Source organism: Uranotaenia lowii, chromosome 3, assembly GCF_029784155.1.
Source record: "Uranotaenia lowii strain MFRU-FL chromosome 3, ASM2978415v1, whole genome shotgun sequence".
NCBI lineage: Eukaryota > Metazoa > Arthropoda > Insecta > Diptera > Culicidae > Uranotaenia > Uranotaenia lowii.
Window position 1 is genome coordinate 113,722,947 of NC_073693.1, and position 24,363 is coordinate 113,747,309.

Genomic DNA, 24,363 nt, shown 5'->3' on the forward strand with positions numbered 1-24,363 from the left:
ATGGAATTTCTATCGGAAACCGACTCCATTGGTGAAGGTGTGAAGCTAACCGTGCCGATGTACCTGGAAGGCTGGCGGGTCGTTAAGTCACGCCAGTCTCTAACGGTTGCCTGTGGGGCACCGGGACACACCCCACAGTATCCCAGTCCTTGCTGCGCTAAGCAGGTCACTGGCGCAGTGGACCGTTTGTTACCTGATTACTCGTGGGATCAAATATGCCAAAAAATCAAAAAGAAACGAAAAAGGACGGAACGGATAAAGGCGAAAGCCCGAATCCGTTCGGCGGGAGTGGCCTTAGGCGTTCACCGGTTAGGCAATCTGCCAAACCGGTGGACCCGACGGCAACGCCGGTGGAAACACCGTGCGATGAGCGAGCGGACCCGTACGAACAAGTACAGGAAGCGCTGGAAGACCTACTGAGCTCCCCGGAACTCCAAGATCCGGGAGCTCCAGTAGAGTTGGTCACGGCCATGGCTGGCATCGCTGACCTTGTGGAATGTGTGAAGGGGAAGTCCAACATCCACAAGGAAATACGCGAGAAGCTAGCCAGGGTGATGCAGCTCTTCATCGCAGCCAACAAAGCTGTGGTGGAACGGCTTGCGGAGCCCGAGGCCGCCAGACCAAAAGAGCGAGGGCCGGCAGAGACCCCTCTGAGGGCGGACACCATCCGCCCAAAGAAGGTCAATGCCTTTGCCCAAACAGAGGGCAGCCTTGCGTTTGCTGGCAACAGCAAGCGTAAGAGAGGGTCTCCCGGGGAACTCAGACCCGGGGACCCTAAGAAAAGAGCGGAGGATCCGTCTGTCCGGCAGGATCCTGCGGCCAGCGCTTCCAAGCGGGCGGAAGGCCCTGCCGAAAAGGCAGGTGAGCCGACGAGCGCAAATACCGGATGGCGGACGGTATCGCGCAAAAGGGGAAGGCCCAAAGGTACGGAGACGGGAAAAGCCAAACCCCAACCCCAACGACGCAAACGTCGCGTCAGGGAGAGGGGCGAGGCGATTGTCGTCAAAGCACCTGAGGGCACGTACGCAGATGTCTTGCGACAGATGCGTACGAACGAGGATCTCGCCGATTTAGGCGATAAAGTTCGGAGGATCCGTCGGACGCGCACCGGCGAGATGATCCTCGAACTGAAGCGTGGTGCTGGAAACTCCAGCGGGACCCTTACGGCTAAGGCAGCCGAAGCTCTTGGCGACAAGGCTGAGGTGCGTGCCCTCTGTAAGGAGGTGACCATCCGGGTTAAAAATCTGGATGAAGTCACAACGGAAGACGAACTGCGGGTGGCACTGGTCGAGCAGTGCAAAATCTGCTCCGACCAGATGACGGTTCGTCTGCGGAATGGCCCTCCCAAATCTGGTATGCAGATTGGGCTGGTCAAACTTCCGGTTGCAGCAGCAAACGCCGCACTTAGGTGTGGGCGGCTAAAGGTGGGATGGTCTATCTGTCAGATATCCATCCCCCAGCAACCGGACCGGTGCTTCAAGTGCCTGTTGAACGGTCACAAGTCGTTCGACTGCACTGGGCCAGACAGAAGTGGCATATGCTGGCGCTGCAGCGAAACCGGCCACAAGTCGGCTAACTGCAAAAAGCCTGCTAAATGCCCTGTCTGCGCTGGAGACCACGCTGTTGGCAACCCTAGGTGCCCCGCCTACACAAAGGCGCAGGCGGTACCACCCCGGGCGCCAAGAGCATAGAGGTCGTCCAACTTAACCTCAACCACTGCTACACAGCACACCAGCTGTTGCGGCAGATGACAGTTGAGGAAAAGTTGGACATCGCGCTAGTGGCAGACCCATATCGCAGAGCTGCGAATGGCATTAATTGGGCGACTGATGATGCCAAACTGGCCGCGATATGGGTTACAGGTAGTTTCCCCATACAAGAAGTTGTGGCGACGGAAAACGAAGGCATGGTGGTGGCCAAAGTTAACGGGATCTACTTCTGTAGCTGCTATGCTCCCCCAAGGTGGTCCTTGGAGAGGTTTGGCACTATGGTTGACAAGATGGTGGATGTGCTAATGGGGAAAAGCCCCATCGTTATTGCTGGCGACTTTAACGCGTGGGCCGTTGAATGGGGTAGCCGCCTCACAAACCCCAGAGGTCAAACTCTTTTAGAAGCCCTGGCGAGGCTTAACGTGGATCTGGCCAACGTAGGGAATACCAGTACCTACCAAAGTTGGAACGGGAGCGAGTCAACCATAGATGTCACCTTCGGTAGCCCGGGGTTGGTAAGCGATTGGATGGTGAGCGGGGCCTACACGAATAGCGATCACTTCGCAATTCGCTATCGGCTAGGCTCAAGTACGCGGACAGGTAGACGCGAGTCTCGTACAGGAGAACGCCTCTGGAAGACAACGCAGTTCGACCAGAACGTCTTTGTCGAAGCGTTGCACTGGGAGAGGAACCTGGACAACCTGTCCGCGGAAGAACTGACGAGGGTTCTAGCTCGCGCTTGCGATGCTGCGATGCCGAGAAGGGCCAAGCATAAAAGCACTAGGCCACCCGTCTACTGGTGGACGGAGGAAATTGCGGGTCTGCGTGCCGACTGCCATAGGGCAAGGCGCAGGATGCAGAACGCAAGGACCCAAGAAGAGCGAACGGAGCGTAGGCCACTCTTCACAAGCGCGAGATCGGCCCTCCGCAGGGCCATCAACGCAAGCAAGAGGGCACGTTTCAAACAGTTATGCCGTGACGCCAACGACTGTCCATGGGGTGATGCCTATCGGATAGTCATGGGCAGAACTAAAAGTGGGGGTGCACCACCTGAAACGTGCCCCGATAAACTGAGAGTCATCATCAATGAGCTGTTCCCACAGCACGATGTTACCCGCTGGCCAACAGTCCCGTACGACTGGGACACCAGCGCCGAAGAGAGGATAACGGTGGAAGAACTTCGCGAGATCGCCAAGTCTCTCCAACCGAGGAAGGCCCCCGGACCGGACGGCATTCCGAACGTCGCGGTGAAGGCCGCGATCAGGGAATTCCCCGATATGTTCCGAACATCGTTGCAACGATACGTGACGGAACGGGTGTTTCCTGACACGTGGAAACGGCAGAAACTTGTTCTTCTGCCAAAGCCGGGTAAGCGTCCAGGAGACCCATCGGCATATCGGCCGATCTGTCTACTGGATACAGCGGGTAAGGTCCTGGAGAAGGTGATTCAGAACCGACTTCAGAGATACACGGAAAGTGAGGGCGGACTCTCGGGGAAACAGTTTGGTTTCCGTCGAGGTCGCAGCACCGTAGATGCCATCCGCTCGGTCATCGAGGTAGCGGACAGAGCCAGGCTGACCAAGAGGAGAGGGCTCCGCTTTTGCGCGGTTGTCACTCTGGATGTGAAGAACGCCTTCAACAGTGTCAGTTGGACAGCGATTGCGTCGTCGCTCATCCAAATGAGGATCCCGGCATATCTGTATAGGCTTGTGGAAAGTTACTTCCACAATCGCCAACTGCAGTATATGACCGGCGAGGGTTTGCGAACACAAGAGGTTTCGGCGGGTGTTCCACAGGGGTCAATTCTCGGCCCGGTTCTGTGGAACATCACTTACGACGAACTCCTACGAACGAGCCTCCCATCGGGAGCCGAACTCGTAGGATTTGCAGATGATGTAGTCCTCTTGGCGAGGGGCTCCTCAACAGCGGAGGTTGAGCTACTGGCCACGGTAGCTATCCAGGAAGTGGAACGCTGGATGCACTCCAAGTGCCTGCGTCTAGCCCACCACAAAACCGAGATGGTGCTTATCACCAACCTGAAATCACCCCAAACAGGTACCATTGCCGTTGGACCGTGCAACATCGTGTCTAAACGCGCAATTAAGTACCTAGGGGTGATGATTGACGACAGGCTCAGCTTCACGAGCCATGTCGAACACGTGTGCAAGAGAGCGGCAATGGCCACGGCCGCACTCACACGAATGATGCCGAACTCCTCGGCTATCCAAAGCAGCAAAAGGCGGATCATTGCAAGTGTGACCACTTCGATCTTGCGGTACGGAGCAGCGGCCTGGAGGCAGGCCCTGGGAGGAAGCTGTAACCTGCAGCGACTTAGCAGCGTTCAGCGGCTGATGAACCTGCGGGTTATCAGCGGATACCGGACCATGTCGTCCGAAGCCGCCTGTGTAGTAGCGGGTGTTATGCCCATCTCGGTTTTGCTAGAGGAGGATGTCTATTGCTACGACAACAGAGACACGCCCAACGTTCGAGATCTCGCCAATGAGGACTCGATGTCCAACTGGCAGCAGCTGTGGGACAGCTCAACGAGAGGAAGGTGGACCCATCGTCTGATCCCGCACATCGGGAGCTGGATCGGAAGAAGGCACGGTGAAGTGGACTTCTATATGACGCAATTCCTGACTGGTCATGGATGCTTCATGAAGTACCACTACCGGTTTGGACATGTGGCTTCGCCATATTGCCCAGATTGTGGTGACGTAGAGGAAACACCCGAACATGTGGTGTTTGTCTGTCCGAGGTTTGCGGCGGTACGTACTTCCATATTTGCCGCCTGTGGGCCTGACACGACAGCAGATAACGTTGTACAGAGGATGTGTGCGGATTCCAACACTTGGCACGCGGTCAGCGATGGGTTCACCCGGATCATGACTGCCCTGCAGAGGAGCTGGAACCAACGGCAGTCCGCGAACGGTGTAGGATGACTCCATCGGCGGGGAGCATCTGAGTAGTGTGCGTCCGATCCCTTGATCGAAGCTACAAAGATAAGGCAACATCTTCTGCGTAGCGGAGGTCAGGGGTGCGCCGCGAACGTGTGTAGGATACCCCAATGTCGGGGGGTATCCGAGTAGTTCCGCTTCCTAAGAGGGAAACTGCGGGGATAAGACTTTACCTTCCTCGTAGCGGATCTCGAGGGAAGAGGGTTAACCACTGTCGGGGGATACCCACGGGTAGAGAGGCTCTCGACGCCGGGCGAGCCTCTCGAGTCGGTGTAGGATGTCGTCACCGTCGGGAAACATCCGAGTCGTAGCGTTCCAAGTCCCGAATGTGTGCCGTGACAGGCGCGAGTCTAGGATAAGCTGCTCTCGATTTGGCACACAACGGGCAGGAAAATCCGCGGGCCAAAAATCCTAGGGTTGCCAACCAAGGGGGATAAAGAAGACCGGACAACGGTCGGAGTAGACTGACCCCATCGACGGGGGGCTGTCGAGTAGAGTGCGTCCGACCCCACGGTTTGAAGTTACAAAGATAAGACAATACCTTCTGCGTAGCGGATGCCGTGGGTGCGCCGCGTTCGTGTGTAGGATGCTCCACCTTCGGGGAGTATCCGAGTAGAGCGGTTCTCAACGACAGAAGCTGCGGGGATAAGACTTGACCTTCTTCGCAGTGGAAATCGTTGGGAAAGGGTTATTCCACGTTCGGGGAATACCCACGGGTAGAGTGGCTCTCGACGCCGGGCGAGCCATTCGAGTCGGTGTAGGATGACGTCTTCGTCGGGAATCATCCGAGTCGTTGCGTTAAGTCCCGCGCGTGTGCCGTGACAGGCGCGAGTCCAGGATAAGCTGCTCTCGATCTGGCACACGACGGGCAAGGTGGCAAACTTCGAACCCTGAAGATAAGAGGTTGGGCTTCGAGTCGTTAGAGGAGAGGTCAGGCCTCAAACCTTCAGGCGGAGAGGTTTGTGTGGTCAACCCCGAGTCTTTATGATAGGAGGTCGGGTCCCGAGTCGTAAGAGGAGGGATCAGGCCCCTTACCAACAAGAGGAGGGGTACAAGTGGTCACCTCGAGTCATTACGAGGAGAGGTCAGATTTCAAGTCGTTAGAGGAGAGATCGGGCCTTGAATCGTGCAGAGGAGAGGTAAACCTCGAGTCGATGCGAGGAGGGGTCGGATCTCAAGTCGTTAGAGGAGAGATCAGGCCTCAAGTCGCGAAGAGGAGAGGTTTGTGTGGGAATCTCGAGTCATTGCGAGGAGATGTCGGTTCTCAAGTCGTTAGAGGAGAGTTCAGGCGTCGAGTCGTAAGGATGAGAGGTTTTGCTGAAAGTGGTCTCGTTAATGAGTATTGCCTTTGAGCGCATTAGCGCGAATAGACCTCCCACTATTGAAGCATAGTGTACTAAACAGTTCGAGGTGGGAACCAGGTCTGCGGCCCCAGGTGGAGTTTAGGGAGTAGGGGGTATACACGGAGTATATCATGAGTCTGCCCATTGTACCCATGGACCCAGAGTAGCAAACTGGGGGGACGCGGTGGCTCGCCGTGCCTTGGAATACAATCCGTAAACCGGGATTTACCACCTGTGGTTACCAACTAAAAAAAAAAAAAAAAAATGGAAACTGATAGAGAGATTTGAGAAACATATGACTATAGCTAGATCTGATTCAAAAAAGAAAATCCTTCTTTCACAAGACTGTGTAAATCTGGTCCCTCTTTGACGACTCTGGTGGTCTTTGAAAAGCAATTAGCCTAAATTGGATGTTGCTTAAAACATTGAAGTTTTCAATCGAAAATCAGTTAATCTCTTGAACGGAGACTCCGGGCCAGGTCAAACTTGGTTTGTTCAAATTCTAAGGTAAAATCAAATCAATAATTTATCAGATAATACCCAGTAATGGGTAAAAAATAATGAAGCACTGTCAAGCCACGCCCCAAATAGGGTATGTAGAAACAAAAACAGACAACGACCAAACTGCCGAGCATTTTGAGGTTTTGCTACCTTCTTAGTAGCTTACTTAGCACTGATAAATTAGGGGAGGGGAAACGATACACACTTATCAATCGAAAACGCTCACTGAAGAAAATAATAAATTTCTTTCCAAACACCGGTATGTGAACTTTTCATATACCGTGTGTAGAGATGAGGTATTGGATATATAAAAAATATATAAAATTCAATAAAAATAAAATAAAACAATAGTTATAATCGGCAATACTGAAGGTAAATAAAATAAAATACATTTCTGCAGCAATGTTTGTTATTTCAGTAATACAAGGCAAAACAAAGTCAGCCATTGATCTATTCTTGTGAGCGACAGACTTGTTTGAGAGAATCTCTGAATTGCAATTCGTAAGAATCTTAAAATCACGACAATGGCGTAGTTGGTAGAATAAGCACAGAGATCGTAGATTATTAAAACTTCTGCTACGATTTTTTTTTATTCAGCCTCTGCTAAAAGACAGATTGGTCCAGGAAGCGAAGATTTTTCGTCAGCTTCTGCTGATTGTTTTTTGGCCTTCCGGTGGAAAATACGAATTGGCTTGGGAAGCGCAGATTTTTAAGCCAGTTTATGCTGATTATTGGATTTGATTTGGCCTTCCGGTGGAAAGAGGTGGATTGGATAAGGGTGTGCAGATTTTTAAGCTGACGCTGCTGATTGTTTGCTTAGATTTGGCATTTTGGTTGGGAAGGTTGTTTCTAAGAATATTTAAAATTGTTCTGGCTCTGGTAAACAAAGACAGAGCAAAAAAACAAACGAAGACTCAGAAAACCTTTGCTAAGAATGGAATGTAGAATTTAGATAAAAAATATTTATAAAATAAAACTTTGTTTAAGAGAAAAACAATTATCTGTTAATAAAATTTTTATTTACGAATAGAGGTGAGAAGAAATGTACAGATGTGATAAAGGATATGCAGAAAATAAATAAATATTTTTAGATTTGAAAAGCCTGTGATAAGTAAGGAATGTAGAAATAAGAGCAAGGATATTTGAAAAAATAAACAACGACTTTTTTTTTTCTTTTTTTTTCTTTTTTTTTTAAATTGCGACCCAGAGATGGGTCTTGACTCAAACATTCAGTCAGTGAAACTTTTTTTGTAGAGAAATGAATCCAACTTAGATGAAATTTCAGGGACTAGATAAGAGAAAATCGATGTTGAAAAACATGCGAAAAAAAATCGCCTTGTCTCCCGGTGAGACTTGAACCCACATCTTGCGCCTCTCCGGGGCCCATGTATTAACATTCTACTACAGGAGACCAACCTGGCGTATGAATATTATACTGGTTCCAACTACCGTAAGATGAAATGATGGGAATAGAAATAGACCAAGAAAAATGATTATGATCACATGGGAGAACTATTCCCTTCATTCCGATAGACATCGACACTCAACCAGTATAATATTCAGGTTGGTCTCCTGTAGTAGAATGTTAATACATGGGGCCCGGAGAGGCGCAAGATGTGGGTTCAAGTCTCACCGGGAGACAAGGCGAATTTTTTTTCGCATGTTTTTCAACATCGATTTTCTCTTATCTAGTCCCTGAAATTTCATCTAAGTTGGATTCATTTCTCTACAAAAAAAATAAACAACAACTTTAGCTTAGAATGGAATGTTGATAAAGATAAAAAAAAATTTTCTGTAATTTTGAAAAGCCTTGTTAGATATATTTATGGAGCTGAAAAAATCTTCTTTTTGCAATCTATTACATAAGAAACTGTTATACAATTAAGTGTCAAAAAGAAAACAATTTCCTTTAGAGAATTTATAAATTGGCACAAAACCCATAAGCAGAATTAGTTCCACAGAAGAAATAAAAATGATGTTGATTTTTCAGTACAAAATATTCAATTGTCTCATATAAACCTAAAAGTTTAAATTTTCTCATGTAAACGTTTCTTAAAAATTCTGCAAGAAAATTATGGATGAATTTTGACGAAGCTTTTTAGGCTCCAGGGTTTGAGAAATTCAAAAATGACACCAAATCGACTCAGTCTATTGCTACATACAAGCTACAAATTAACAAACAATTAAAAAATACTTCAAGTTTCAATCACTAAGCAAAAAACCCTTATGTTTAAATTATTATCACTATTTATGTTTCTTTTAAACAACATTCAAGGAGACAAAGCTATCTAAATATGAGGGAGAAACTTCTCTTTCTAAGCCGTTCAAGGACCTTCCCTTATCTATTGCCTATGAAGCTCCAACCTGGGAGAAATAAAACAGCACCATTACAACTACCCAAACTCGGTTTTCCACTCAATCTAACGAGCATGGTCCTTTTTCTCACAACTAGCTAGTGCCAGCATTTTTACGACAGATCACATCGAAACATAAACCATCATTTGGTGGCTTCCACAGTTGATTTCACTAGTGGGTAACTGTTTCTAGGGCGGAGGGCGAGAAATACGCCCACTAAACAGGGAAGGGGCGGCCCAAAAACGAAAACGAAAAAAAAGCTCTATTACCTTCCATCACGAGCACAACTCGTCGTCATGAACTTGTGCTGGAGCTCCCCTTTTTTCCCCGACTCAAATGCAAAGCAAGTTCAAGGTGAACATTTTCATCGACTAACGTCGTCGGTTACGTTCTCCGACAAACGAGCGATAGGAACGACCCCCAAAAGTGCTTGAATCCGTCATTTTTGGCTCCAGCCAGCATTTAAGGACGATGGAGCAGGAAAATACCTGAGCGACGAAAAATTTTACGATGCGTGCCTAATGATTGGAAGGTTCCATTTGAGATTGGAATGAAGCTTTGATTCGGGGCATTCTTTTTCAAACGTTAAGAGAATAAATTGGAAGTAATTCAAATCCTTTTCAGAAAAATTGAAGAATTTTTTTTCAATAATTTTTTTGCAAACTGTTTGGAATACTTGCCATTTGAGGAAAAAGCACGTGCTCTCCAGACACAAACAGATCTCGATTAAGACTCATTGTTACACGGTTAAATGTTTAACAAATCTTCAAGCAACAATTCCGTTGTTATTACGAATCTTCATGACCTAGAGAAGTTTTTTTTTTATTAATAAATTTAAAATCCAACACTTCAATTCACCTTTAATGCTGTTTTTTTTTCAAAGTTTGCATCCTTTTATTTCGAGGTCGAAAACTGTTTGTTTATTCGTAGTTGTCAAAACACTAAGGAAACAATGGTTACAATAACTAGACAGCGTTTTCGTTTATTTTCCACTGGCTCCGTTGCAAACTATTTCTTCGTTAACAAACAGAGAATTAAATTTACTTTTAAAGCTAGAGAGATTATGTGCATAGATCAGAAGCTATTTAACAAATCGTCGTCTTGCTGTTAAAATTGGATGCTCTGAATTTTCAGATTCCATTCCAACTTCTGAAGTACCACAAGGAAGTAATCTGGGCCCTTCATTGTTCATCCTGTTCTGCACTGATATTAACATGCTGCTTTTTGGATGCGGAGCATTAATGTACGCGGACGATTTTAAAATTTTCAGATCGTTAACAGTTTGGTAGATTGTCCCATACTACAGCAATTCCTTGATACAGTTGTAAACTGCTACTGGTCTTAAGAGTTTTTAAGTGATTTATCATAACATTTGGACGGTATTCTGAAATTACCGGAAAAAAAATCCAACTTAAAAAAAATAAATTTTTGCTTTGCAGTGCTGTACCTTATTCCTCAAAATTCCAATTTAAATTTTATTTTGATTATATGATCAAAATTTCAAATGAAAACACATAGTACCCAAATATTACTGTTACTCGTAATATACTAATGAAAATAAAAAAAATTTCGTAGTTTTCGTGCCTAGCTCGCAATTTCTCAAAAATTGCTCACTTTTTCCTAATGCCCGTGGTAGATTATAATTTCTACAATCGATTGATATACTTTCTACGAGGTTTTTTTTAAAATTTTCTAGTATCGTTTTCTATATTTACTGAAAGATGTCGGAATTCCACCAAATTGTAAAACGTTTTGCAGCAGCTGCACGCACCTCACAACCCCCTGGGAGAACTTTGATCAAACCAAATCCATGTCTCTATCGGTCATTGCCTTCAACATTTTCAATGACTTTCAGCTTTTCAAAGCTACATAGCCATAGTGTAGATGTATATATTGGCTTCCGTAAGTTTCGGCGCTAATTTTCTATATTCCGCACAATTCTATCAAAGTTTGATTTCACAGAAAGTATTTTGATACTTCGTTTGGCCATACTGTTTTAAAAAGGATTTTCTTATTAAAAGGATTTTCTTATTCTTAAAGCTGTTTTGGTCAATATTACCCGAAGCGCATATCCAAAGCATCTCACCATCATTTCAATATGTAAGAACTGAAATTTTCAGAAAACAAGAATGTTTTATGAAACTAATAATCAAATTAACAAGAAAAAAACTCAAATTTCAGTTTTGGAAATCGATTCATAGAGACAGGCCCGAGCGAAGGATCCCTCCATGGCACAGTGGTTTAAAACTTGTAAAATGTGATCATGGGCTTCTTGAAGGCTTAAATGTCAAAAAGCTTTATAGTATGTTCTACAATGTTTCATCATTAAAAAACGCGCATATTTTATTGTACATTATTTTTCTGATCAAGTCACCAATAAGTGAGAGACTCATTTTGAGAAACTTTGTTGAAGACGTCAAAGATCTTTTAAAACAACATGTTTTAAAGACATTTTTTCCAAAACTTACCGTACGAATTTTTTTTAAACTTTTTTCGAAGCAAGTTTTGAGACCAACTTTGTATGAAAGAGTTGTGACAATTACACAATAAACTACACAACTTCATTGAAGGTGTCAAGTCACTATTTTTAAGTTTAATGGTACTTTTTGAGTGATTTTTTTTAATTGCATGTTTGTATTGTTTAATATCTCTGAAAAATACAAACATACCAAAACGAAAATAATTTATAAGAAGGGGCAATTTTTTAAACTTTCTTAGACATATGGTTTCATTTTTATGCATGAAGTTTTACTTCTAAAATAACTTATCTAAATAAGCTAGACATAATTACAATACCATAAATGCACAATGAATAAGGAAGTTGATTTCTCAACCATGACCATCGCAAATTCGATGAAATATTAAATTATACCGGAATTATAATCGGAATCAAAGTTTTAAATCAATATTGGTTCCAGTTTGTTAAAAAAAATTATTCAAAATTATGATCGTTACTCTGAACAAGAAATGAGCGAAAAGTAAATGAAATATATCATCAGAATAGAGAGAAATTAAATACGAATCCTTTAATAAATTTCAGATAAGGTCGGAGACCAACCACGATTGATTTTTTTTAGCAAATTATTAAAATTGTTTATTATTAACCATTTTAAATTACATTACCTAAAATTTGCTACTTTTAATAAATTTTCGAACTTTTCATAGATCAATTTTAAATTATGAACGATAAAAAAAGGATTTTAAAAAATAAAAATTGTTAAAACGTTTATAAACTTTCCAGCGTGGCTTAAGATTGAAATTTTAAGCTAAGAAATATTTTGGCGGCGTGAATTTTCAAAAGATTTAGCCCTGGAAAGGACAAAGGAAAGAGATTAATTTTTCCAATTGCAAATTAAGATTTTAATTATTCTAAGATTATGTTTTCAGAACACAGAAACTTAGAGTAGAACAACAAAGGCAAATTTATCAAAAGTATTTCCATTATTTTTAATTAGTTTGACTTTAAAATTGGCTTAGATTATTTGAAAATTAGAAAAATCTATACAATGATACTTTTTAATTTTGACATATTTATTTGAAAATAAATATAAAATGATAATTTATTTTTTGGTCCTAATTAATAAAAGTTATGTTTTAGTAAGAACATTTAAAATTTAAAAAAATGAAAATTTGTTCCACGAGGACTCGCTCATTTCCAATATCTATTAAGTTCTTCTAATTTCCAATCCTATTTTTCAATAACTCACGGTGATTAATCGTTTAAGAAATTTGAACATATTATGAATATAAACACGATAAGATTTAAAATCTTAGAAATATCTTTAAAAACTTATTAAAAACTTTTTATTCAATTCATTCTATAATTTAAGTTACGGACTTTTCGAAGTAGGCGTTGATGGAATCGGACGTATAAATATTTCCGCGTGTGTTGAAATCGTGGAAGAGAAAATATATTTTGGTTTTCAAGCTCTCATGTTTTCAATAATTGGAGTAATAATAACACAGGGCAGTTTCCACTTATTGCAAAGCTGGATCAACCTGTTAGGCCCTCGAATATCGATGCTGTTCTTCCGGAATTTCCTAGTGCGGGTGAGCAAGCATAGAGAGGCGTAGTGTTGTTCCCAGGGCCGGGTCTTGCCCGACAGCCCACAGATGCCGGTTCCAGAATTCGGACGACTCTGCACAGGCCTCTTTGGCAAAACTCGAAAAATGAAAGAAGCCGAAGCTAAGTCTCCTTTACATTATGGTTCATTCTTTAAAAAGCGAAATCGATACGTTCAAAAAGTTTTTTTACGGCGGGTTCCGTACCAAATTAATTTCTTTGAGTAGGCATATCCATACCGTTTGGAAACTCTAGTTCAAATTCAAGTAGTCATGTTTAAAGTTTTAATTTTAATTTTCTTATTTTGCTTGAATATGATTTGTATTAAAGATCGTTTATTGTTTTCAACGATTACGATTACGACTCAAGATTACTTAGATGCCCAAAAATGTTCTCGTGCATGAATTGTTAATAAGAGTTTCAGCATTCAAATGTTATTTATACGTTTTACTTGCAAGTTGTGGTATCATTTTTATTTTATCTACAAGAAACAATTTTGAATCCTTTATAAAGGAAACATATTTTAATTTTTTTTTAGTATTTGGTTTCGTATTGCGATCTAGCATATATCGTTAGCATATTATTCCAAGTGAAGTGTTCGAGGCTTAATCAAACGAAAAATTAATTATTTAGAGTTTGAAACTGAGAAATTTGTAATGTGTCAATTTGAAAAATTTTAGTTTTGGAATTCTAAAAATTATAGGAAAGATGCTCTAGATTTTGACAGAAGTTAGTTATCGACAAATTATTGCAAATAGGCATATTGATATTCACTTCTTGGTATTCGGAGTTATTTATGATCGCGCGGACATCAATTATAACGATTCACCCAATACCGTTCAAAATAACGGAAAGCTTTTCTCGAAATAGTTCACTATCTGCACTTAACATTATATCGCACCGTATTTCGAAGTGTTTCCGTTACGATCGTACGTAAGTACAATCTTCATAAACATCCATATATGGTTCAAAACATCCAAATAACCGGCCAAAAATTCTGAGCAAAAAATCAATAATAATTCTTACTTGGCTAGGGCAACCAGATTGCAAAACTTTAATTAATTATTACGAATGATCTGACAGTGTATCAATTTATTAAAAGAAAGTGTGTAAGGTAGGAAAACATCAGAAAGCTAGAATATATGTTTCATTCAAGAAGTTCAAAGAAATTTGATTCATTCCATTCACAAATAATAGGAGCGTGAGAGAGAATTTCAAATTATCAATCACACTTATCAAAAGTGTCTCCTGATCATATCCTTCCACCCAAATCTCCAAACCAAAATTATTTGCTAGGATGCAGAGGTGACCTCGGTCCTAAAGCATGAATTTTTAATCTTTCAATCCTTTTTCTCTCTTTCCATCTATCTATTGACTACTAGGACGTGGCCAGCACCGTTATTGATGTTCAAAGAGAGAGCATCAGTTTTGGACATTGTGAATGTGTTGCCAATCCCAGGCACCATTCTTTTGACCTCTGATCAAAGCTGATGGCCTCGGTCAATCACGGAGTAGCAACCAACCACGATCCAAGTAATTAAATATTATTAATTTGAAAAAGCACCAATCATTTGTTGTCTCAAAGGAACATTTTTGTTAAAATTTACGAAGAAGCATTTCTTATTCAATGGTTTTTGGTGGATGTGAGTAGTCAATCAAGCTAAGCTAAGCTAAGCTAGTTCATTATAATTTAAGTTACAACATTTTGGTAGACTGTGGCGTCCTTTACTCAACTTTTTCAGATTATGTCTTTCACCTCTCTTTTGAGTGCTATGAAAATTAAAAGTTTAAAAATGAATCTGTTTTGTGTGAAAACGATTATTTAAAATTGATGAATTTAAAATTCTTTATTAAAGGAAAAAAAATTAATTTGTGTATTATATTCTATTCAATAAAGGAATGTAATTTTGATGATGATGAGGACGCTTAATTATCTAAAAAGTTAAACTCTGTAAACTCTCTCTCTCTCTGTTAAATTGGGAGTAAATATTTCTGACATTATTGAAGAAAATTTCATATAACAAATTTGATGAAGTCTGAAAACCGAGTATTTGTGCTTTAATAAATATCTTACATTCATTTTTTTTGGTTAAAAATCTTTTATTTTATAGTTTTGGAAAAAGAAATGAAAAATAAAACTTCTTTATATTTTTTTTCTCAGAAGTCAAAACTTCTTGCGATCTTGGAGAAAGTTGATAAAAACCTTTATTTTTTTTGTATGTATGTATGTATTGAATCCACCTTGGGTTTACGGCAGCGCCGCGATTGTGGCAAAAAAAATAACCCACACGTCCATCTTGGCTACCACGCAACACAATCATAACCACTCAATGAGACTTCTAAGGGAATGGAATCGTAAGCAGAGGCACTAACGGTATCCAGGGTGAAAAGGGGAAAAGTCTCGAAAAGCTATAACCATATTGTTGACTAACCACGATAGTCCAGTCCACGAACGTCCAGTGTTCGAAACGGTACTAGCATACACGGTAACCCGCTCTTTTTGTAAACAATATAATATATGTAATATTAAGTATGCAATATAAAATTATAAATATAAATTATATAGTATAATAAAATATAAGGCAATATGATCTTATACAATACAATAAAATACGATATAGTATGATAAAATATAATTAAATATAAAAAAAACTATTTGTTTGTATTTACTGCATCTACGATCATATGTTATTTATGTTTCCACCTTGGCTAAAAAAAAAATTGCAATGAGCTAGATGATAAAAAAAACATAATTATAAAACTATAATACCATTTCCGGAATGACGAACATCAGTCGTTATTGCGAATTTCATGATGCTGTAAGTAAACATGATAATTAATTAAATTAAACAAAACCAAGATATATGTTATTAAAATTTATCAAAGATGCCGTCCGGTAACCTATAAAATAGATAGTTATTAACAAAACATTTAGTTCAACGTGTGTAAATTCTAAATCCTCGCTCTGCTTACTTGCTATTGATGCTGACAATTTGAAATATTTATTATATAAAAAATAATTTTAAAATAAATATTTTATAAGTGTAACTCAACTCAGGTCCCTAAAAGGGTTTAAAAACGCCCTCTGAGACAACTTTTCATCGTCTGGTTAAATGTTTTAGCAGGGTATTGAATCGGTCAAATATTTTTGGTTGTCCTGATGACAGCGCTCGTGTTTTTACCGGGTCCGAGAAAGTTTTAAATAAATTGTTTGTTTGAATTTGAATAATTTTCATAAATTGTGAGAAGATGTATAAAAGAAGTAGCTGGAGGTCTACTGAATCTCTGAGCGCCGGAAGTGTTTCATGGATGCTAGCTAATGCACAATTCATAAAATTTGCATCTAGCAAAAGGCAAAATTTTGGACAATTGAAATGAAGTTTGTGACTCCAGTGCTTTTGAATTAGTGTAACTCTAAATTAACGAAGGAGTTTCACTGATAGGTCTCACAAGTTTCGCCGAAATAGCGGAGGTTGTGTTTCAGTAATGGTTTGTGGATTTAAAAACCTGCGTGAAAATGTGTTGAGACTGCAGTTTCTTGCCCATTCCGTGATAATCGTCGTCGATTGTTGTTATAAAATAATTCCCTGGGGTACCTATGAATTAAATCACAATCAAGAAAACAAGAACCTTGAAATTGATGTTTTGAATGTGATAATTGATAAAGTGATTGTTATGTAGAGTTGGTGTGGAAAGAAAAGTTTGCCATTTGGCCAATAGCCCTGGTGATCACGGCATGCTGCGATCAGATAAGTTTTCTAATATGGTTTTTTGGCCGCTTAGAAATACCCGAAGCCTTTATGGAATAACGATAAGTATCCTAAATATTATTTTATGAATTTTAGATTCCTTTTTAAACTCAGGTAAACATAAAATTAAGGTTATAAATAGGTAAGATGCAAAACATCATTCAAGAGTGTATCATGATCGTAAATTCAAAATAGCTTAACTCTATTATGGGGACTTAGTGGGAGGTAGGACAAGGCATCAAACGAGCGGAAAACTGATATACAATGGATTGTGGGTTCAAGCCAGCCGGAGTATCTCGGCAAATTTGGAATCATGTGTAGGGTACTAAGGTACCTTTCCAGGATTCTTTATTTGTTTCGAACAGTTTGAAGGGAGCGAGATGATTCAAACCTGTCCCAAGCCAGTGGTAACGGACCCCTTGGTTGTGCTGCAATGATTGTTGATGAGTTAAGCATGAACAGTATTTGAAAATGCGATCGAGACTTCCCGTACCGCCTCGGGTCGAAAGACCTATCAGCCACTGGTGGGTTCTCATACATACATACATACGTAACTCAACACAGGTCCCTAAAAATATTAACATGGAAATCATAATCAAGGAATAATCCATCCTGCCCGAGAGTGTTATTAAATAATTCATACAGGTTGTTGTCTTGTATGTAAAATATAACGTGATATAAATGCAACAGATTGTTTAAATAGTACCTAAATTTATATTTAAAAATATAATGTTTATTGCGATGACAGTAAAGGGGATAAGATCAGCAGAAATTTGGAATTTAGGTTAATGGCATGTAATGTTCTCTGAAAACTAAAACGTTATTGATAAGCAGCTTCTTCCAAATATCGAAACGGAATTGTTTATAACTCATGTCTTAACTGGACACAACACCTCCACATGAGTGAGCTGCAATTCATATAAAATAGAACATGATTTTGACTCCTGAAACAATCTTTAAAATTAAATATTCAATAAAAAAAGAGAAAAACATATAATTATAGCGAAAGCCAAAGTAAGAAAAATAAGATTACTCAAGACAGCACCAGTGAGGATATGATTCTGAAAAAAAAATATTTGAGGATGCTTTTCAATATGACGAGTAGCCATGTTATCAATTGAGTCCCCCAGGAAAGGACAGGTACAAGTACCAAAATCATAAATTTTGAGTCAAGTATACCAAACAATTCTTTATATCTCGATCAACATCTGATTCACAACTTATATTTTTAGTTTTTTTTAAATGTATTTAAACTGCTCAAATTGAAAAAAAAGGAAAAATCGAGCACCGTCCTAACTTTGAAGCGCGTTCTATTGGAGTTATTATTCGGGTGCTTGTACCTCTCTAATCCTAAAAGCCTCAAAATAATGAAACTGATTAGCAATAAGGACTTCGAAAATAATTTCGAATCTTGCGCTGACAGGCCACCGCGCACACTGCTTAAGCACCATGCACGCATACGCCGCCAAACAGTCATCCGCTCCGCGGAACTAGAGGGATTTTAAACATAAAACTTATGCTACAATAGTACTAAAAATAAACAATTTGATTAATATGAAACAAAGCAATATAAATATATATAAAATTATTCAATATGAAATCAAATAAATCAATATCATATGAAATAGCACGATACAATGTAAAATAATATAAAGTGATATAAAAGAATGTATTGAAATTAATTAAAAGAGAATATATTACAAACATGTTAAAATGATTATGTATATGTTCCTTTTGTCTCTGAAAAACTAAAGAAGTTCAAGGGTAAATTGTTATTTCCATTGGTTGGATACGATCAATGACAATGATTACAAACAAATAAGAAAAGTAAAACCATTAAAACAAATAAGAAATCCATATGCTGAATTCAATAAAACAATATTTAAATTCAAGAGATCTCTGCGCTGAAAAATTTGATGCTTTTTCACGATGAGAACTGAAATCTGAGATTTACATTAGAAAATATGATGATTTTTGGTAAGTAATGTCAAAAAATGTATGTTTGTATAAGATAATATAACATAAAATATTTTTACAAAAACGCAAAATAATATTTTTCAAATAATGCTGGAAAATTTGTAAATTATCAATCAAATTGTGTTGGTGTGATGTTATGTTGTTGTTGTTAGCTTAAATTCAAAATAAAATTATGTATATTATTTTTCAAAATTTAGGAAAACTTTATTAACGACATTCTGGGAGCTAAATAATTTAAAATAAATATATGATCAAATCTAATTGTTTAAATGGAGAATATTTTATTTATGAATCCCATGAAATGGTCTACTAAGCTGCTGTCCACAAAATAAGCTAAAATGGTTGATGATTTCACAATGTATGGATAATCTGCAATAAATAGTCAACAGGAAGCAAATACTGCGAAACATCAGTTTCTTGATTGTACCTTCTCATTCTGAAAAATAATTAAATCACAAATCATGAGAATTACACTAAAAGGTGATTGACAATGTTGTTTTCTTGTGTGATCTGCCTTTAAAAATACAGCTGGATATTTAGAGTTTTATGATAGACGCTCTAGAGAAATTCTGAATATTTATAGATGATATGATGTTAAAATGCATAAAACCTCAAAACGTGTTCTGAAATATACCGTTAGATAAAATTAAAAATTTGTGATCTAAAAGTATTTGAAATCGCTAGAAAATGTTATGGTCGGTTTGAGTGCTGTTTTCTAATGATAATTATCATACGTTGCTTTCCTTTTCATACTAAATGTTCTTCTTGTTAATAAACACTACAATTTATCTGTACACGACTTACTCGCACAAACCGTTAACAAAAAACATTCAAATAAATATTAAACATTACCAACCAAAAAATATTTTGCTACTTTGATTCGACTAACAATTTGAAAAAAAACCCTGATTCCCTTATTAGCTAATCACGCAACCTACCTTACTGAAATAAATAAAATGGTTGGAATGAATGAATCGATTTTTCACTTTCAAACTCCCCTACGATATTCATAAACAAATAGAAAAGGTGCCCAACATCTACAGCACTGGACAGAATGCACCAGAGGAAACATCACTTCAACAGAATTTATATTTAATGAAATTTTCCTCAGATATCTATATCATTTTCGTAGCTATTGTCGTTGAATAATATTTTACTGAAAGTACCTTGTTCGATGAGCAGTATAATTCAATCAGGTTTCAGCCATTTAATCCGGTTTCATGGTTTTCAGCACTACTTATCGTTAAAAACTGCTTTTCACGAGTTGATAAAAACCTTTATTTTTTTAATTTCTAAATTATAAAAGACCTATTTCCAAAAGCTTCAAGGCAAAAAAATTAATCTAAATAAGTTCTTTATTACTCACTTCACAAACAAGGGGAATTTGTGACCTTGTGTAACTCATCAAAACACTTTTAAATGTGAAGTTGAACATTTAGAAGATAAAGAAGCACAAAATAAAATTGATTCTGAAATTGGTTTCTTTAAAAATATTACAAATCAGCATAAAATTTGATATTATTTATAAAAAATATAATCAAACTGAAAATTATTTAAGTAATGGATGAACTTTTTTAGAAACACTTCTCTTAAAAAAAATTTAAAGACAAGGGTTAAGCACAAAGATGACAAATTTTAGCAGTAAATTATATCTTAAAGTGGAATACCACCTTTATTCGGGCACAATGATACGAGATTTCATTTTCATCAGGTATCAGGTGTCATAAAAGTTTGATAGGGTACACCCAACATTGGAATAACACGAAATAATTGAAATTAATTGGAAAACAAATAGAAAATAAGGCATTTTTTCTAGAAGGAATATAGTTTGTATATAGTAGAGATGTACCGAATATTCGGCTGACCGAATAGTTGAGCTAGGAGTTCGGCCGAATGGGCCAAATATTTATTTTTCAAAATTTTTACACAAACAGAATTGTCAAATTTTTCAACGGAAGTTGGATAATTTGTAAAATATCCAAAAGTTATGCTGAAAAAGCTTCAAAGTCATCAAAAACTTATGGTTTCAGTAAAACATTTTAGGAGTATCCGTGTATTTTTCACTGTAGATAGCTTTATTCTTTGATTATCGTTTATTCCAAATTTTCTTGATTTATCCAGGCAAGCAAAACCAAATAAAGAATTTGATAAAAGTCAAATCTGACTGGGATGGCCTCACATTTTTTAATACTTTCCGGATTTTATCAGGGTTTTTTCAGATTTTTGGCTAAATCAAATGAAAAATTCAGGAAACTCATTGAAAATTTCTTAATTTAGCGTTACAATACGATTTCTTAGAGTAAATATATTCGTTAGATACGATTGGAATACTGCTGTTGTGATTGGATGAAAACTTTAAATTTCCAGTTATTCTTTTTTTTCCTTATATGTTTGAGAATAATGCCTAGTTTCTGGTTAAATTTTCCATTTTTTTTACAAGTTTTTCAACATTTTTGTATAAAGTATTATTTCTTAAGAATAAAAATTGCAACTATTTTGAAGACATCTAGCAAAAATTAGACATTAATCTAAATCGATATAAATAAAATAAAATGCAATTTCAAATAGCTTGGCACCTGTTCTGACATGTTTGTTCCCAGATTGTATTGGAACTTAATCTTTATTGTGATAAAAGTCCTAGAAAAGAAAGTTATCCGATGTCCTTACAGCTAATGGTGACATCTTGAAAATCAAATAGATCTATACTTAAAAAGATCTGGTTGGAAATAATCGACTTAAAAACATGAGGGTCATTAAGATGGCAGAAATAGAAGAAAAATGTATCTATTGTTTTTGTATTTCTATTGAAAACTCAGCAGAATATTTGGCCTAATGTTCGTTTGGCCTAATAGTTGAAAAGGTCAATATTCGGTGTTTGAACGTTCGCCAAATACCACTATTCGGTACAGATCTAGTTATTAGCAATACCAATTATATAAACTCTTTTCTAGTCCCTAAAGAAGATCCAATAACGATCGAAATCGTTAATCTCTACGTCCTTTTTGCTTAAAACACTGCAAGCCATAAAAGCTTCCGAAAAATACTTAATATTTTAGAAATAAATTATCATTTATCTGTACATAAGAAGGTTCTTTAAAAGCTTATCATGATTTTCTTTTTCGTTTCAGATAGATGCAAGTGAATGAGTTTGAAAGTAAGTTTTGTGATATGCTGTTTTGATTTATTAATCAACCAATATTATATGACGTTTGTGTCAAAAACGCTTTCCATTTTTTTTAACATTTTAGTAGCAAGTTTCAAAATTCCTATTTACAATTTATCTAAAAGGGAAAGCTCCCAACCAACAGCCTTTCGGACTAATATTCGATTATATACACATATGAGTAAACGTTATCCAAAATAATGTCCTTTAGTAGCGCAGCAGGAGACCATAAACGACAGCAACAAACTGTTGTGCATTAAATAAATCACTTGTCATAAGAGCGCTCACCATTCGCAAATGTATCAACTTTCCACCTTTCTGGAATGTATGCTACCCAAAATTTATTACTTCACCCAAAACTTAGCTGGCAGCTTTCTTATGTGTGACTCCGAAATCGGACGTATATGTTTGCCATTCTCCGAATAACTACACTAAACAACTTGGAAATTGATTGTTTGAATCCGCCCCCCTCTCGAAGGTACAGAGCAAAGAAAACCCTCCAAAAGGTGCTCTGATAAATGGTCGGCAACTAATCCTAAACTACACACATTTGGACCTGTCGAGTGTTCGTCGAGGGGCTAGGTTTGGTAACAAAAGTTTGGCCCAAGTTAGTCTGAAGAACCGTGTCGTTGGGATCATAAATTGTGAAACCAAATTATCGCCGCCCTAGCTTACAGAATGGAATAGGTGCGGGGGAGGCAAAACTGACCAAAACAACGACGACCAAACAGCAGAGAAAACGGCGGAGACGATGTCCTTTGGCCGGATGTGTCCGTGACCGACCGAAGACCCGCCGCCGAAAACCGTGACCGTGAAATATGGCACTTAAACTCTTCATTGGGTGTGTGTGACTTTCGGTTGTTAAAGCCTAGGCTTTGTGGAATAGCGAGTTATGTCAAGCAAGAGACCGTTATACTAAATAGCTCGCCCGGAATTACTAACTTGGGCCTGGGAACCTCGATGTCATAAACCAAAAAGGAAGCATTCAACTTTCTAGGATTGAAACATTAATCATGAACTTCAGAGCTCCGGCCCCGGATTGGAGGGTGGACGGATTAAATACTTCATGATAAGTTGAGACAGCTCTTCGCCTTAATTGACACATTGTAGATGTCAGATTACGAACAATCGTTGTGACAGAATGGGACTATTTTTTGGAGTTATTTCTGATTGAATGAAGTTATTAGTGTAATAATATTGAGCAATCAAAAAACAATGAGCTTCGTTCATTACGATTTATTTGAGTCTACTAGCTAACTCGGTGCGCTTTGCTACCCTTTTGAAAATAGATGAAAGCAATGACATCATTGAAATTTTTTCAATTTTGTTTTGTTTGCACAGCTTGATAATAAAGGCCCGTACTTTTCAAAAATGCTCCAAAACCGTCACACTGCTTCCTCATTAATCAAATCGATCCACCTGAACAACTAGTGACGTTCGTTCAATGGGACCTTGGCAACAGCATCAACCAAAAAAAAAAAAAAACAAATCTTCAAGATTCACTCGAACTAGCCTTACACGACCTCAATACATTCCTTCAGTCAGTTGCAAACGCCTTCGACGATGCTCGTTTACACTTTTTCCGTAATCTCTGGTTCCTTATCTTGAAGCTCATCCTACAAGATGGATTACATGGGATGTTTTTAAAGGGTAGAGCTGCGAGTTTGACAGGCGACTATTCTTGACCCTAAAGGCCCAAAAGCAAATAAAAAAACTACTTATTACCGATGGCAATAGTCGGTTTTGCAGAATTCGGCTAGCTCCAAGCCTTCTGGAGCTGTGAATCCATCCGAACCTCAGTTTTCCGTTATGTACGGCTACAGTACGTGACCGAGGGTTCAGTGTTAAGGAGTTGGAAGCAATTGTCATGAAGTTACACTCAAAAAAACCCCACAGAGGTCCCTCCAGCGGCAACAACTTTGGTATTTTCCTTAAATAAAACCGAAAAAAATGAGATTTTTTTATGTAAAACCCTTTTTTTTCCTTGTAGCAGTTGGCGGTAGTGAAGCGGCTCAGTTGTCAAAATCAAGGCGTTGTTGAAGAAATCCCGGTTAACAGTTTTAGTAGCGAGCTTCGTCGAATAAATGCTCCACTTTTTGAAAAATGTATGGAGGTCTAAAGAGGGTATTTCCAGTTATTCTTATTTTTTTTTTCGGTTCAACCTGGTAACCAAGATTCTAAAGAAGCTATTACTAGTTTGGTTGATTTGATTCGATACTATATAAGATAGTTTTGAGTTTTTTCAATCAGTACGGGAACTATATTGTCACCATGAAGATGAGTTTAGATTAAACTTCAACATTATTCAGATGAAACCTCTTTGAAATGTTAATTGTCTTGAGATTCAATTGCAATGCAAATATTAAAAAATAGGGTGAGTGCTCCTACTTTGGACCTAGAGCCTACTTTAGTCCTAAAATGCCAAAAATTGTAAATAATTCATTTTTCTAGCTAAGGACAAAGAAACTCTTATGCACTTCCTGAATCCTACCATACCGCTGTTTGCCATAAAAAGACTTTCTGATAAAATTTTCAACGTTTTTAAA

The 24,363-nt window shown here is 38.7% G+C and overlaps 1 protein-coding gene across 2 annotated transcripts in view; it reads left to right on the forward strand.

Moving 5' to 3' along the window:
- LOC129756948 (uncharacterized) overlaps positions 1-24,363 on the forward strand; it is a 608,072-nt gene that overhangs the window by 104,184 nt on the left and 479,525 nt on the right. For both annotated transcript variants that reach the window (XM_055754020.1, XM_055754021.1), the window contains exon 2: positions 21,783-21,808. The gene's annotated coding sequence lies outside the window, so the exon portion shown is untranslated. The remainder of the gene's footprint in view (positions 1-21,782; positions 21,809-24,363) is intronic.